The 14,700-nt window shown below is 45.1% G+C and overlaps 1 protein-coding gene across 1 annotated transcript in view; it reads left to right on the top strand.

Annotated features, from left to right (window-relative positions):
• Positions 1-14,700, top strand: part of TENM4 (teneurin transmembrane protein 4) — a 743,366-nt gene that overhangs the window by 304,791 nt on the left and 423,875 nt on the right.

The raw sequence follows: 14,700 nt of genomic DNA, 5'->3' as shown, positions 1-14,700 counted from the left end.
TCAATTTTGGGAATCGGGACTGCCAAGAAATTCTTGTCTGGATTTATTCCTTCTAGTTGTATTTTTAAAAGAGTAGGAATTTAATAATCTGTTGGAATTAAGCAGGTAGGAAATGATGTAGGGTGACTGAGGGGGATAATGAGGATGGATTTGTAAGACAGTAAGTAGACTGAAGTGAACAGATGTGAGGGGTGAGGGGGAAGAAGTCAAGGAGGAACCTGGGGCTCTGACTCAGAGAACCGAGAGAGTAACCACACCAACAGTTGCCCATCCCTTCTCCCTGTGGGTCCTCACCTCTGCTTGTCTGGGTGACTCTCATGGGTTCATTGAGTGCAAGAAACCAAACAGCGCATGTGGTCATCCTTTGGAAACTTTTGAATGCTTTATAAATTTAGGGCATTATTATTAGTATTGTTATAAGCAAGAAATAGCACAGCCGACTCTCTTTCTTGTACTCCTCTCTCTGTTTTTGTCTGCACAGCCTCTGCGTCAGTAAATGTCATTCTAAATGGCAGAGGGAACTCACATGTATTACTCATATACCTTTTAACAGATAGGGAAGTGGAGGTGAGGGGGGTGGGGGGCAGGGTTAAAAAAACTAGGCCAGGATTACATCCAACAACTGGACAATACACATTCTTTCCAAGTACAGTGAAGCAAGCACAACAATTGACTGCATCTTAGACTATAAAATATGTTAATACTAGTAAATTTCAAGGGATCAGTATCCAACAGACCACATTCTCACATCACAGTGACTTAAGGTAGAAATCAGTACAAGAAAGAGAGAGAGAGAGAGAGAGAGAGAGAAGGAGAGAGAGAGACTTACAAAAACATTTCTAACTAACTCATGGATCTAAAAAGAAATGATAATAGAAATTATAAAACACTTAAAATTTAATAATAAAAATAGCAAATATTAAAGTTGTGGAATGTAGCCAAGACAGCACTTTAGGGAAATTGATGACCTTAAATGCTTGTATTAGAAAAGAAAAAGGGCAGCTAACTAATGAGTGGGCTGTATATCCAACTGGAGAAGAACAGTAACCAAAAGTAAATAAGCTAGCACAGGGTCTTGCAGGTGTTAGTGGAAGATCTAGGATTTGAACATAGATGTAGCTGGCTCCAAAACCCTCCCTCTCTCCACTGCATCCTGAACATTTCCCCGTGCCGCTTTTCATAATATGCCCAGTGCCTAGAAATTGTTTCTCCATAAGAGTCAAATAGAAGAGCCTATGGCGTAGCTGCCTGTATCAAAGGTTGATGAGAAGTCTCCTTCAGTTATTGATCCATCGTTTCTTATTCATTCATTAAATGCTTATTGAGCATTGCTAGGTGCCAGGTACTGTGATCACTCCCTTAGCTGCCTTTTCTCTGAGGGTTCAGAGTCCAGTCTTTGGCCTGGGGACAAAGCTGCTGCTGCTGCTGCTGCTGCTGCTGCTGCCAGCCCCTCCTCTAGCCTCCCGCTGCCTGAATCTTCTCTGAATCTTGTCTGAACAGCATCTCATCAAAAGTGACTGATTTCTCTCTTGTCTCTTTCAACAGGTAGACTGAAATTACCATGTGTCCAAATTAAAATTGCATACTTCAAGGATTATTTGAAGGACTATTCTTAGACCCTTTTAAGAAGATTTAAAGAAAAGTGAGTTGATTTTTTTTTTACACGTCAGAAAGTATTCCTGATTTAAGTTAATGTTATGGGTGCTTTTTTTTCCCTCTGCCTTCTTAAACATGCATTAATAGGTAGGCTTTATCTCTACTTATTTTATAATGCATCTCCTTCCTAAGAACAATGAGCAGAGAGTACAAGATTACTGCTTGTCTTCCCTATAAGATTTTAGTACATTTCAAAGCTTGTGGAATCTTAGAATCTTTCAGGGTCTTTCAGAGTCTTTCAGGGTCTTAGTGGCGTGGACCATTCGATGGATGGATGGATGAATGGATGGATGGATGGATGGATGAATGGATGGATGGATGAATGGATGGATGGATGGATGGATGGATGGATGGATGGATGGATGGATGGATAAATGGAGATTATAGATACTTTGCCTGTGCTTGGAAACATCCAGGGCTTGTTGAGAATCTTGGTCTCTCCCCACATTAAGGATTTTTGTAGAGATCTCCCATGTTCAGGATTTGAAATCCACTTCTCCTCACATCTTGCCAAGACTCTTTCTTCTTCATTAGACAGCCCTACACATGGCTGACGACAGAGACCAAGTCTCTTTTTGAGATTTTTTTCTTATTCTTTGTTCCTCTGATACCTTTTCATAATTTGATTTCAAGAGCAGTCCCTGCCCTATTTACCTTCTTTCTAATACTGTGCATGTCTCCTTAAAAGAGGCATCCGCCCAGCCAGTGAGGCTCAGTGATTGAGCATCAACCCATGAAACAGGAGGTCATGGTTGTTTTCCTAGTCAGGGCACATGCCCAGGTTGTGGTCTCCATCCCCAGTGGCGGGTGTGCAAGAGGCAGCCAATCAATGATTCTCTGTCATCATTGATGTTTCTATCTCTTTTCCCCTCTCCCTTCCTCTCTGAAATCAATAAAATATGTATATTTTTAAAAAGATAGTTACATTATATATATTCAACAAAGGTTTCATAACACACACACACACACACACATATATATAGTAAAAAAAGAAAAGGAAATTCCTACAAATCAGTAAGGAAAGGGTAATCAAATAGAAAAATGGGTGAAAAGCTCAGTTACCTCACAAATGTGATATCCAAATAGCCAATAAACATATGAAAACATTAGTTATCAGAGAATTTCAAATGAAACCCACATTGAAATGCCACTACACACCCATGAGAATGGCTACTAGTAAATGAAAAAGATGGACAATACCTAGTGTTGGCAAAGATGTGAAGCAGCTTGGACTCTCATACATTGTAAGTTGAAGTATAATTTGGTATCATGACTTAGGAAAACTGTCTGGCAGCATCAACTAAAGCTCAGCATATGCATACCAGCAATTCCATTCCCAGATAGACACCCATGATACAGGCACACACATGTCTTCCAAAACACCTGGCCATCGGCAGTAGAATAGACAAGTTGTGGTACACCCACCCATTGAAATACTGCACACCACAATATCAGTGACCCTCACAAACAGACTGTTGAAAGAAAAAAGCCAGGCATGAAGAAACTTTATAACTATTTATGTAAAGTACAAAAACAGACAAAACTAACCTATGCTGTTAGAAGTCAGGGTAATGGTTGCTCTTGGAGATGAGTGGGTACCTAGGAGAGAATGGGAGGGGCCGTCAAGGTACTGGTAGGGCTCTGTCCTTTGATCTGAGAGCTGGTTTTCAATTTGTCAAGATTTATCAAACTCCTCATTTATGACATGTACACTCTAATGTCCTGCTTCAATAAAAGTGTATAAAATGAATAAAAAGAGCCCAACAGGCATGGCTCAGTGGTTGAGCATTGACCTATGAACCATAAGGTTACGGTTCCATTCCCAGTCCGGGCACATGCCCAGTTGTGGGCTCGATCCCCAGTGTGGGGCATGCAGGAGACAGCAGATCAATGATTCTCTCTCTCATCAGTGATGCTTCTATCTCTTTCTCTTCTCCCTTTCACTCTAATATATATATACATTTTTTTAATGAGTAAAAAGAATAGCAAGGGTGAGCATTGTGAAGTGAGACTTGAGTTACATCTGTGCTATGTATGAGTCAGAGTCCAAAAACTTGATTGCCACTGATTCAATCTAAGCCTCCCATTTGAAGATGAGGAATCTGAGGCCTGGAGGAGAGGGTTTAGGAGCAGAGCTGGGAAGAAGACTCTAGGCCTCCTGCCGATTCTGTGTCTTCCTGTTGCCAACCTCAATGAGCTGAATGGTGCATTCGGTTGAGTAGGCTTCGTCTGGCACCTTAATCTCTGGGAGGCAGCCCTGTGCTTTTGGTCCAAGGGGAGCGATTGTTTTTCCACCCACAGACGGGTTCAGTGGGAGGCCCAGACACCTCTGCAGGGGCCTGGCTCCAGCTCCCTGGGCCCCTCCCTCCTCCTTCCTGCCTCTTCTGCCTGATCCGCTTCCCCCAGAGCTCCTGAAGCACCTCACACTCAATCGTGTTTTCGTTTGTGCGAAACGACTGTCATGCCAAAGCTATTTTATGGTTGTAGAAGTTAGAAAACTGTGAAGAAAACACACTGGGAGAGGAAGATCCAACAAGGCATGCTTTGGTTCTGGCCTTGTGCTTTTATCTTGTTGCAAAAATGTGAATCCCTTCAGCCGACCTCTCCTGCGGGAGCCAGGGCTGCCAGCCTCTGAGGCACAAGGACAGCAGGCAGCAGCCGTCCCTGCCGGGCAGAGCTGCACAGTGCAGGCGACTGTCCTATGGGGTTTAAAAGGCTCACACAGGGCCTGGAACCAGCTTAAATAGGCGGGTTACATAACAGCAGTGGCGTCTCACTATTTTGACTTTAGCCAGCAGCACAAAATACAAGAGGCGTCTTCGCTCAGGACACATGTCCACCACAGGGAGACCCTATGGTTCAGGATGTTATAGTCCAGGCCCCCAGGAGGGGCATCTAGCCCAACCTTAGGGGTGAGGAGCCAGGGCAGCCTCGGAGACAGTTTCATAAAGTCCAAGAGGTTTGTGCTAAGAATTAAAGAAAGGGAAACCAGCCCAGCCAGCATGGCTCAGTGGTTGAGCATCGACCTATGACCCAGGAGATCATGGTTGGATTCCTGATCAAGGCACATGCCCAGGTTGTGGGTTCCATCCCCAGTAGGGGGCGTGCAGGAGGCAGCCAATCAGTGATTCTCTCTCATCATTGATGTTTCTATTTCTCTCTCCCTCTCCCTTCCTCTCTGAAATCAATAATATATATTTAAAAAAGAAAAGAGAAAGGGAAACCAGCAGGTCAGATTGCTGAGAACTCAGCAGGCGGGACCCTTTTTTGAAAGAAGCCCTGTTGCCTCTGGAAACTGCCTGAGGTTCTGCAGGTTCAAGGTGAGGGAAAGTAGATGGAGAGCAGGAGAGGATCCAGAGAGGTGGACGGGGACAGGTGGGGAACGGCCTGCTCTGCACCCAGACAAGCAAGTGTGTGTGGGGTGGGCAGAAAACATTGCCAGAGATCCCTTTGGGCGGGGAATGGCTGTAGCCATGGAGACAGATAAGAGAGGCAGACACAGCTCTGCATGCCAGTGCAGTGCTAGGGTTTTATTTACCGCACTCACTGTGCTGTCCTTAAAAACAACTCTCAGAGAGAGAACCGCTCTGATCCAGGCCTAGCTGAGTGTGGTGGAGCTGGAGTGATGAGTAAGACCAGAGCTCCCAGCCTCCCTGTCCTGCCAGTGGCCGGACGGGTCACAGTCGGGCCCAAATTTGACAGAGTAGATTCTTACTGCTTCTATGGCTTCTAAATTTTAAACATAAAGTGACAAGTTAAGGTTTACTTTTAAATTTAAAAATTTGAAATCTAATTCCAAAAAATGTTTTGACCTAGCACTTGTTATCCTAGGATAAATTGTCCCAAACCTTGTTCTGGGACACATCTGCCTACGAAAAATTGTTTTAAGGAGGAGGGTTTCCTTTTGAGTGATCTGAGAAGTCTGGTGGATACCACTGCCACTAGCACTGTAAAGGCTCTGAGAAGTCCTGCAGTGAAGGTTCTAGCCTAAGGTTTTTCCCAAACTTATTTGCATGTCTATTAATCCCTCTGCTTCTCAGAACTTTTTTTTTTTTTTTTTTGAAAACTCCATCCTAGAGAGTGGCCTGAGGCTGGTTGGAAGCTCTGAGGGTGAAGAATGGGGCCCTGCCTGCCAGAGGGAGGGAGGGAGGTTTTGTGTGTATTCTGTGAGGCCCAAATGCATGCTCAGGGGCTGGCTCCAATATGTGCTCAGTAAATAATTAATAATGAAGGAATGGCTACTGTACTTGCTGGTGAGAAGAGTCCAGGATGCTCAGCGGATGCTGGAGGCAGAGAGTACACACAGTGTTGGCCCCGTGCAAGTGTGGCTCTAGCAGTTCAGCGTAGGCTCTCTTTTCTCCTACTTGCCCCCTCCCTTGACTGTTTTGGAAAAGGCAATGAGAGGCAGCAAAGGCAAAGTGGTTTGAGGTCACACGCAATGGAGCCAGAGTGCCTGGGTTTGAATCCCAGCTCTATCACATCCTAGCTCGTTCCTTGGACAAGTTGCCTTGACATGTCCCTGTCTCAGCACCATCATCTGTAAAATGGACCTAAATACAGTGCCCAGCTTCATAGCACCGGGATTCAGTGTTAATACAGGCAGGGTCCTCAGAGGGGTCGGCAGGTGGTAAGCACCACATAAGCACCAGCATTTGTTGGCGGCTTCATGTGGTTACCTCCCGGGGCCTTTATCCGAGTTCCCGTTCCCAGTGTTTCCCAGCTGACCGCGATCCTCATGCTCCTGAGCAAGGCTGCCTGCACGTGTCTTCCCACCGGCATCAGGAAGGGCGGGGATGCGGCTGCTTCCTTTTCAGTAGTCAGGGCTGTTTGAGGTAAGGCTCAGGTTCCGTTCCCGGGTATTGGAGCTCCACCGCTCCAGCTGGGTGAATATTTCCCAGGGAGCCCAGCACATCTATGATTGATGTACTGCAAGCAGCCACTGTGCTTTGCAGCATTGCTTCTGCCTGCAGAGGTTTTTGTGGGCCACAGAGAGTTCTCCCGACCTTAGTGCTTGTGGTGGGGTGTGGTGGCAGTCAGCTCCTCCTGCCTCTGCCTCCCTGGGGAGGACCAGCCGCTCAGTGAGCCATAGGTAAGAGGTGCCCATTGGATCCGGTGCAGTGCTGACAATGGAGCAGGCAGAATCTTGTTCTTTGCACCTGCTTCTCTCAGCTTCACATCTGGCTTCTAGGCCAGCAGCCTGGGTGTCATCCTTGAGAGCTCCTCCTCTATCATGGCCCTGTGTCTCATCGGTCACCAAGCCCAAACCTCCCGAGTCCAAAATCTTCTTCCTGTACTATCCCTAGTCAGCTGGTCCCAGCAGCCATCTTCTCTCATCTTCCAGGCCCCAACTCCCCTGATCCCCTGACTAATAAATCAGAACCCCTGCTTTGTGTTCCCACAGACCCCGCCCCCCTTTTATTTTAATCCTCACCTAAGGATATTTTTCCCATTTATTTGTTATTACTTTTTTTAGAGAGAGTGGAGGGGAGGGTGAAGAGAGAGAGAAACATTGATGTGAGAGAAACATTGGTTTCCTCCCACACATGACCCGACTGGGCCAGGGATGGAGCCTGCACCTGAGGTATGTGCCCTTGACCGGGATCAAACCCTCGACTCTTTGGTCTTGGGGACAATGCTTTAACCACTGAGGCAAACTGGCCAGGGAAACCCGCCCTACCTTTTTTTTTTTTTTTAATTGCCTTTTAATCTTTAAGTTACTTGTCCCTGGTCTGACTTCTCTCTGTGTATGCCTATGAGGGTAGAAACCAAGTTCATCTTGGTAATGGTGCTTGACCAGTTCTCCTCCTGGTTAAGGACAGACAAGAGTATCCTTTTCTCTTCTTCCTTCCTCCCTCACTTTCTTTTCTCCTTTCTTTTTTTCCCTTAATTGCAGTTGAAAGGGGACTGGTGGTTACCTAGTCAAATTGTGTTCCCTAGAAGAACCTCACGGTCACTGTTGGAGGAAAGGAAGCAAAATAGCAGGACTGTAAGCCCCCAACCCCTCACTGACCCAGAGGCTATCTTATCTCTGAGACATTAGAATTTTACTTTAAATGTTCTTTAGGAAAAAAGAAGTGGTTCTTCTACAATAAAAGGCTTGTGAAACACTGATCTATTCGTATAGTATCATGTTTCAGAGCAAAACTGTGCCAAGTAATTTGCATATCTTGACTCATAAACAAGGAAGGTATTACCCTCAATTTATAGATTCAGAAACTGGTGCCCAGAGTAGCTAGGAAACTTGTCCGTGGTCACACAGCCAGTGTGTCCAGAATGCCCCTCCAAGATTGGCAGACTCCAAAATCTTTCTGCTGCTACCTGCTGCCTCCCTAGAACCTGTCGTCCAACAAACGGTGACTTCCTGAGCCAACCTCCTAGTCTGGCCCAGCAGCCAGGGACAAGTCATTGGGAGGTAATTGGCACCACTTGATCAGAGGGAAACCCTCATTCCTAGGGTTTCCTGGCTGTGAGATGCTAATCAGAGAGAAATGATGTCTGTTTAAGCCAGGAAAGAGCTGGGCTGTTTTATGCCTAAAATAATGGATCTAGGAGCTGTGAGTCCCCAGTACCTTCAACACAACCTGCACTTCCCTTCCCAGGTGTCAAGAATTTCTCCCAAGGAATCCTAGACAAAATAATAACCCAGGAAAAGGAACCTCTACTCTAGATTGTAGAAGAAGACAGCATTTGTTTTACTTTGAGCTTTAGAGTGTCTATGCCTTTCCTTTGTCCCAAGCCCACATGATTTTGATTTTAACTTTGGGGTGAAGTCTGGGTTAGTTAAACCTCACCCTGACTAGAATAAGAACAGGAAAGCTGAGTTCTTACCCAGCTCCCTCAAGCACTCGCCAGGTGACTCTGAGCACAGTCCATGGCCTCTCTACGTCTTTAAAATGAGAGTGTTTGGAGGGAATGAGCCTGCCCACCATGACAAGGGTAATTAAAACACTGACTCAGCAGCTGTACTTTTCGAGTGAATCCCAGCTTTGTCCCTACTGCATGTGACCTTGAGCAAATTGTGGTCAGTATTACCATCTGCAAAATGGAAGAATGGCAAAGTCCAGCTCATAGATTTGTTATGGGGGTTAACAAATAAAGCACTTAGAATAATCCCCGACACCTAGAAAGTGATTTAGTTACTTACTGTGGTTGTGGTTGCTGTCCTCTCCAGTCATGAAACCAGGTATGACGAGTCTGCACTTCTTGTTGTTGAGAGCATGTCCAAATCTCCCAGTGATTAGTACTTACTAGTATACTCTCAGCTTTCATTGGCTGAGGAAATACATAATGACAGGAACTTGCTATGGATTCGGTGATGTTTGAACTCAATGTGTATTCATCCTAACAGCCACTAGATATGCTGTGTCTGACACTGATTCAGTTATAGACAGTGCTTGGTGAGCCAACATACAGGTTCCAGGTTTTTTAAGCAGCAACATGCCCCTCCAGTTAGAGCCCTCTGATCTAGATGATGGCTGCTTCCTCCAGCATCTGCGTGGGCCATGGTAGACACTAAGCTAACGTTTCAATGAAGTGATTGGACGGATGGAGGATTCTGTTTTACATTTGCCTCATTATTTGAGCAGAATCATACTATGCATATGTGTTAATGTGTGTGTGTGTGTGTGTGTGTGTGTGTGTCTCTATGGACATTTGCAAAGAAAGCTCAGCTCTTTCTGCCCCAGGGAAGAAGACGGTCATAGTCACATAGTTGCATATTCCCCCATGTTTTAGTGTTTAAAGTTATTTTCGCTGGAGACCCTTCAGCTGGCTGGACTTGACAAAAGATAAGCATTCCCTCCGCCTCCCCCATGCCTTCTTCCTCCCACAATGAGGGCTTTGTGCTGGGAAGGTTGCCTGTGGATGCTCCCTTCCCAAGGCCCCACGGCCTGTCTGGCTTCTATCAAGAGTACTGATGGGGGAGGGGATCCAGACAGTTGCATTCAGGGAGCAGTGCCTATGGCCAGTGCCAACTCAACAAGTCAGGCGAGGGTAGATAATTCAATATCGGTTCTGGGCTGCAGGCAGCCTGATTACCTGGGCTGGTTTATCCAGTTATCTGCGACCAGTGCCCTGGAAGTCCTCAAGCTCTGATCTCCCAGACTCACTCCCTGGGGCCCAGGAGAGGATGCAGAGCTGAAGAGGATGGGTGGGCGATGGCAGGGGGATGGGGGGCCAGTCTCAGGCTCTGGAGAATTTCACTCCATAGAGGCGAAGGGCTGCTGAGGCTGCTGCTTCTTAGGGCTTCCATGTACTAATGAGATTAAAATGCCAAAGGCCTGCCTCTGTACACACTTACTTAAGAACACATGGCTTGAGCTGCTTAATGAGTGTTAGGAACCTAGGAAAGGCCTGGGTAGGCGCCTGATGGATGCCTTGTTGATTAGGATGCTAAATGTGTCGCCCTTTGAAAGCCAGCAATTGCCGAAGAGCAAACCCAGGGTTGAGATTTCCTGGTAATGCTTACATTCCCACTGTTGCCACATGTTTACAATCGGTAAGCTGATCTGGGTAAAGAATGCTACTGAGGATGATTTTGTTTACAGACAAGGACAACAATGACAATTATCACAATAATAAATAAGTTATCAAACCTGGCTGCCCACCAGACACACCCTGGGTTTCTTTGGTTTGTTTTTGTTGTTGTTTTGAAATTACAGACCCCCCTTCTCTTTCCCCCCACTTTGTCCCTAGTAACTATTTCTCTAGACTTGGGGGTCCAGGAATCTGTATGCTTAACAAGTAGGCTCAATTTTCTGAAGTTCCTAGCTGAGCCCACATTTTGGGAACCAGTGCTCTGTACAATGAGGGGACTTTGGGCCCCACTGGCATCTGACTGTCACTTTCTACCCTGTGGGGCCTCATGCCTCTTGTCCAGCCTTGCAACCTCAAAAATATCACCTTTAAAAATGGATTAGGTAATATAGACACTCTGGTAGATAGTATAATAATTCCTCAAAAAACTAGAAATGTGATTACCATATAATCCACCAATTTCCTTTCTGGGTATATACCAGTGGTCAGCAAACTGCGGTAAAGAGCCACATGTGGCTCTTTGGCCCCTTGAGTGTGGCTCTTCCACAAAATACCACGTGTGGGCGCACATGTACAGTGCGATTGAAATTTCATGGCCCATGCGCAGAAGTCAGTATTTTGTGGAAGAGCCACTCTCAAGGGGCCAAAGAGCCACCTGTGGCTCACGAGCTGCAGTTTGCCGACCAGTGGTATATGCTATAAGAATAAAAAGGATGGACACCAAGAAATATTTATATACCCATGTTCATAGCAGCATTATTCACAAAAGCCAAGAAGTAGAAGAAACCCAAGTGTCCATCGACTGATGAATGGATAAACACATGTGTTATGTACATACAGTGGGATATTAGTCAGCATTTCCAAAGGAAGGAAATTTTGCTACATGCTCCAACATGAGTGAACCTTGAGGGCATTATGCTAAGTGAAATAAGCTAGTCACAAAGTACCTAGAGTAATCAAATCCATAGAGGCAGAAAGTAAAATGGTGGTTGCCAAGGCCAGGGGGAGGGGAAAATGGGGAGTCATTGTTGAATGGATATAGAGTTTCAGTTTTGCATGATGGAAAGAGTTCTGGAGATGGATGGTGGTGATGGTTGCACAATAACATGAATGCTTAATGCCACCGAACTGTACACTTAACAATGGTGCGGAACGGTAAATTTTATGTCGTGTATTTTACTACAATAAGGATTAGGTGATATCTTCCCTCCAGAATCATCCCAAGAATGGCACAATACAGCATCTGTGAAGGGCTTTGGCATGCACCAGCAGTGTTTGGCCCTGTTTCTGTCCTCTTATCATTTACCAATTCCTTTTATAATCATTTTCATCTCCTGGGGCCTTTTATCTATGTTCCTTGAAAAGATATGTCAGAAGGGAAAGGGGAAAGGGAACTAGTGTTTGTTAAGAGCTAATTATGAAGTGATCCCATTTGACCCTCTCTTACCCTTGGGAGGTGGGTATTTCCATGTTACAGATGAAGAAATTGAGGCTTAGAAAGGTCAAATGACTGACCTCAGACCACAAAACTGAGGAAGGCAGAGTGAGGCTTACCTTACCACATTCTTTTAAGTGGCTTTCAACCTACAGATGGCAGGAGAAGGTGGCCACTGCTCTCCAGGGAAAAGTGCAAAAAGCTACACTTATTGATTGACTTTCACATCTTTTGGGACCGTGGAAAGTTTGGTTGAGCATCTGGTCCAAAATCCTTCAAGAAAGCAGAGCCTTGACTAAGCCAAGGTTGTGTTTGATCTTCACTTGGTGCTCGGAGCCAAGCACCAGATAGCCTCACTCGTCTGAGTCACTACTAGGCTAGACCCAATCATGTCCATAGCATCTGAATGACCACCTCTGCCAGAGACTGGACTTGACACCACCTGGACTCCACATCAGCCTTGCAACTACCCACCTACCCATTTTGCCCAAATAGGAAAGATTTGTACCACTCGTGTCCAAAGAAATGCTGATTCCCCTCAGGCACATCTAGTATGTGCCTGGCTCTGAGGTGAAGACAGAGCTGATGAAGGAGAAAACCATGTGGGCACAGTGTGGTCAGGATGCCAGGGTGTGGCTACCACTAAACTCAATATTAAGGTTAGGGTTTCCTCACAAATGTGTGAGTTGAATTTGACAGAAACTTGAATAGCTGCATTATCAATATCAGCATCATAGCAAAAGAGAAAGCTCAATTGGAAAGCCAAATAAAATGATGATGGTAATGATGGTGGTGAGAGTGGTGGTTATGATAGAGGTAACTTGAAGTAGCTGAACTGGAGAGTAAATTAGATCACCTAAAAATAAAAATTTTACTTACATGTGGATTCATGCTAAGCATTTTGCACAAATTTCTTCTAATATCACCCCAAAGTCCTGTGAGGTATAATCATCTCGGTTTTACAGATAAGGGAAACAGGCCAGGTTACCCACATGTCCAAGGCCACACAGCTGATGTCAAACTGGAATTGGGACCTGAAGTCTACCTGGCCTCAGACAATGTATTTTTGACTCCGGCAAATGTACTAGGTAGTAGGTAAATAAGGGTTGATTGTTCATGTTCAGAAACAAAATGATTTACTTGCTTTATAGGACATGTCCTTTAAAAAGCAACTCTCACATGGCATGTTTAACAGAAAACCCAGATTATAAAGATTCATGTGGGGGAGAGAGACATTTTTAAAAATACTTCTTCCCATCTGTGTGGCTATAATACCTCTTCAGCGCACTGTCACAGGTGTTGTGTTAAACACCAGCTTGACTTAGACATAAGGGTATCACTCTTTTCTCTATGGCAATACCATCCATTAGGTACCATAAACAGGTTTTGGTGCTGAATCCCAGCTCTACCACTTAATAGCTGTGTGAGTGAGGACAAGCTACTTAACCTTTCTGAGTCTCGGTTTCTGCATCTGTGGAGTAGGCATAATAACTGGGGATTTATATGTTAGGAATGTTAAGCTCTTGTTTGCCTCTCCGTGCCAAAGCTCACTGTGTATTGTCATTGTCTTGTCCTCTCCATCCATCTGTGCCTCAGTGTCCTCACCTTGATCACAGGCACCTTGGAATGAGAGGAACAGCATCTGAGGCCAGCTGGAAAGTTGGCAAGCCTTACCCTCCTTCAGATGCTAGAAATCCTCAGGAACAAAGGCAGTTGATATTCAGATTGGGAGTTCAAGGAAGGGGTTAAAGTTAGTGAAAAAGATTTAGGCTGAAGCCCAAGGTAGAGGGTATAGCATGAGAAGAAAAGATTAGATCAAGTTTATTGAAATTATTCAGGGGAAATGAAGACCCAAGCTAGTCCACTGTAGTGGGAGTGGAAGAAAAATCAATAGGATGTGGTTTCTGCTGGTGCAGGGACTGAGAGGGGGAGATAAAGAGGTGATTCAAAGTTGACTAAATGCCAGCCCCCTGCCCCCCAGCCCTTCTTCTGTCAGGCTGGACAGGTTGCTCCTCATTTAGGCTCACACTGAGCCCCTCCATGGCAAAGCTCACTGTGTATTGTAATTGTCTGTGTATGTGTTTACATCTTCCACATTTCCATGGGGTCCTAAATCAAGTAGTGTGGCCCCTTCTCCAGCCTTTTCTGGCTCCCTTACTTTGATTTACTTTTCTTCAGAGTCCTACCTAACATTGATCATTTTTGGTTTGTTGTGGGTCTGCCCTGAATGGCACTAGAGCTCAGAAGAGAAGGGACTTGGCCTGCTTTGTTCACAGCTATATTCCTAGAGCCTAGAAGAGTGCTAAAGGTACTCAGTGAACATTGGCTAAGGGTCCCCTGGCTCTCCACATCCCCAGGCTAAACATTTCTAATTCTCATGGTGTGGTTTCCTAACCATCTGACCACAGCCTTGGAGACCCTCACCTGGCACAGCAATCCAAATTGTTGCTGTCTGCATTGTTCTCTTCTGAATCATTGGACTGTTATTTCTCTTGATAAAGAAACTCTGATGAACAGGCCCAGTGATGTAATTGTGGAAGGAGAGTGCGAAATTAAAATATGGGGCCCCTTGTAAAAAAAAAAAATGACTAAGAATTTCAAGATGGCCATTGCAGAGCATTCAACTAAGTAAGCATGGCCCTCTGTGTGCAGGGCCTTGATCACTGCAGGGCCACACACCCATGCAGGCAGCCCTTTGATAAGGACCGGATAGAAGGTTGCAAACACCAGGCTCCAGGTTTCTATTTTGTCATGTAGAAAGGAAGGACCTACAGACGAATTTTGAACAGAAGTGACATTTAAAGTTTATTTCATTTTTTTCCTGACTGTAAGTTTTATTCATTGTGAAAACTTGCACCAGTAAGAAAGGTATGAAGCCCTGTTAATCTCTTCCGCCTCCTCTTGCCCTGCGGGTACCAAATCCAAAAGTAACCAGTGGCCATATGGTTCATTTTCTTATCCCTTTCTGAGTTTTTTTTTTCTTCTTCTATGTAACATAGTTAAGATTACACTTTAGCTACAACTTTGAGTCCTGCCTTATTTTTCCTGACATTGAAAGAGGAAGCAGGGGACTT

The sequence above is a fragment of the Myotis yumanensis genome, unplaced genomic scaffold, assembly GCF_028538775.1.
Source record: "Myotis yumanensis isolate MYYU_CA2020_CCGP unplaced genomic scaffold, mMyoYum1.0.hap1 SCAF_10, whole genome shotgun sequence".
Lineage (NCBI taxonomy): Eukaryota > Metazoa > Chordata > Mammalia > Chiroptera > Vespertilionidae > Myotis > Myotis yumanensis.
The sequence above is the reverse complement of the archived record's forward strand: the minus strand, read 5'-3'. Positions and strand labels throughout refer to the sequence as shown.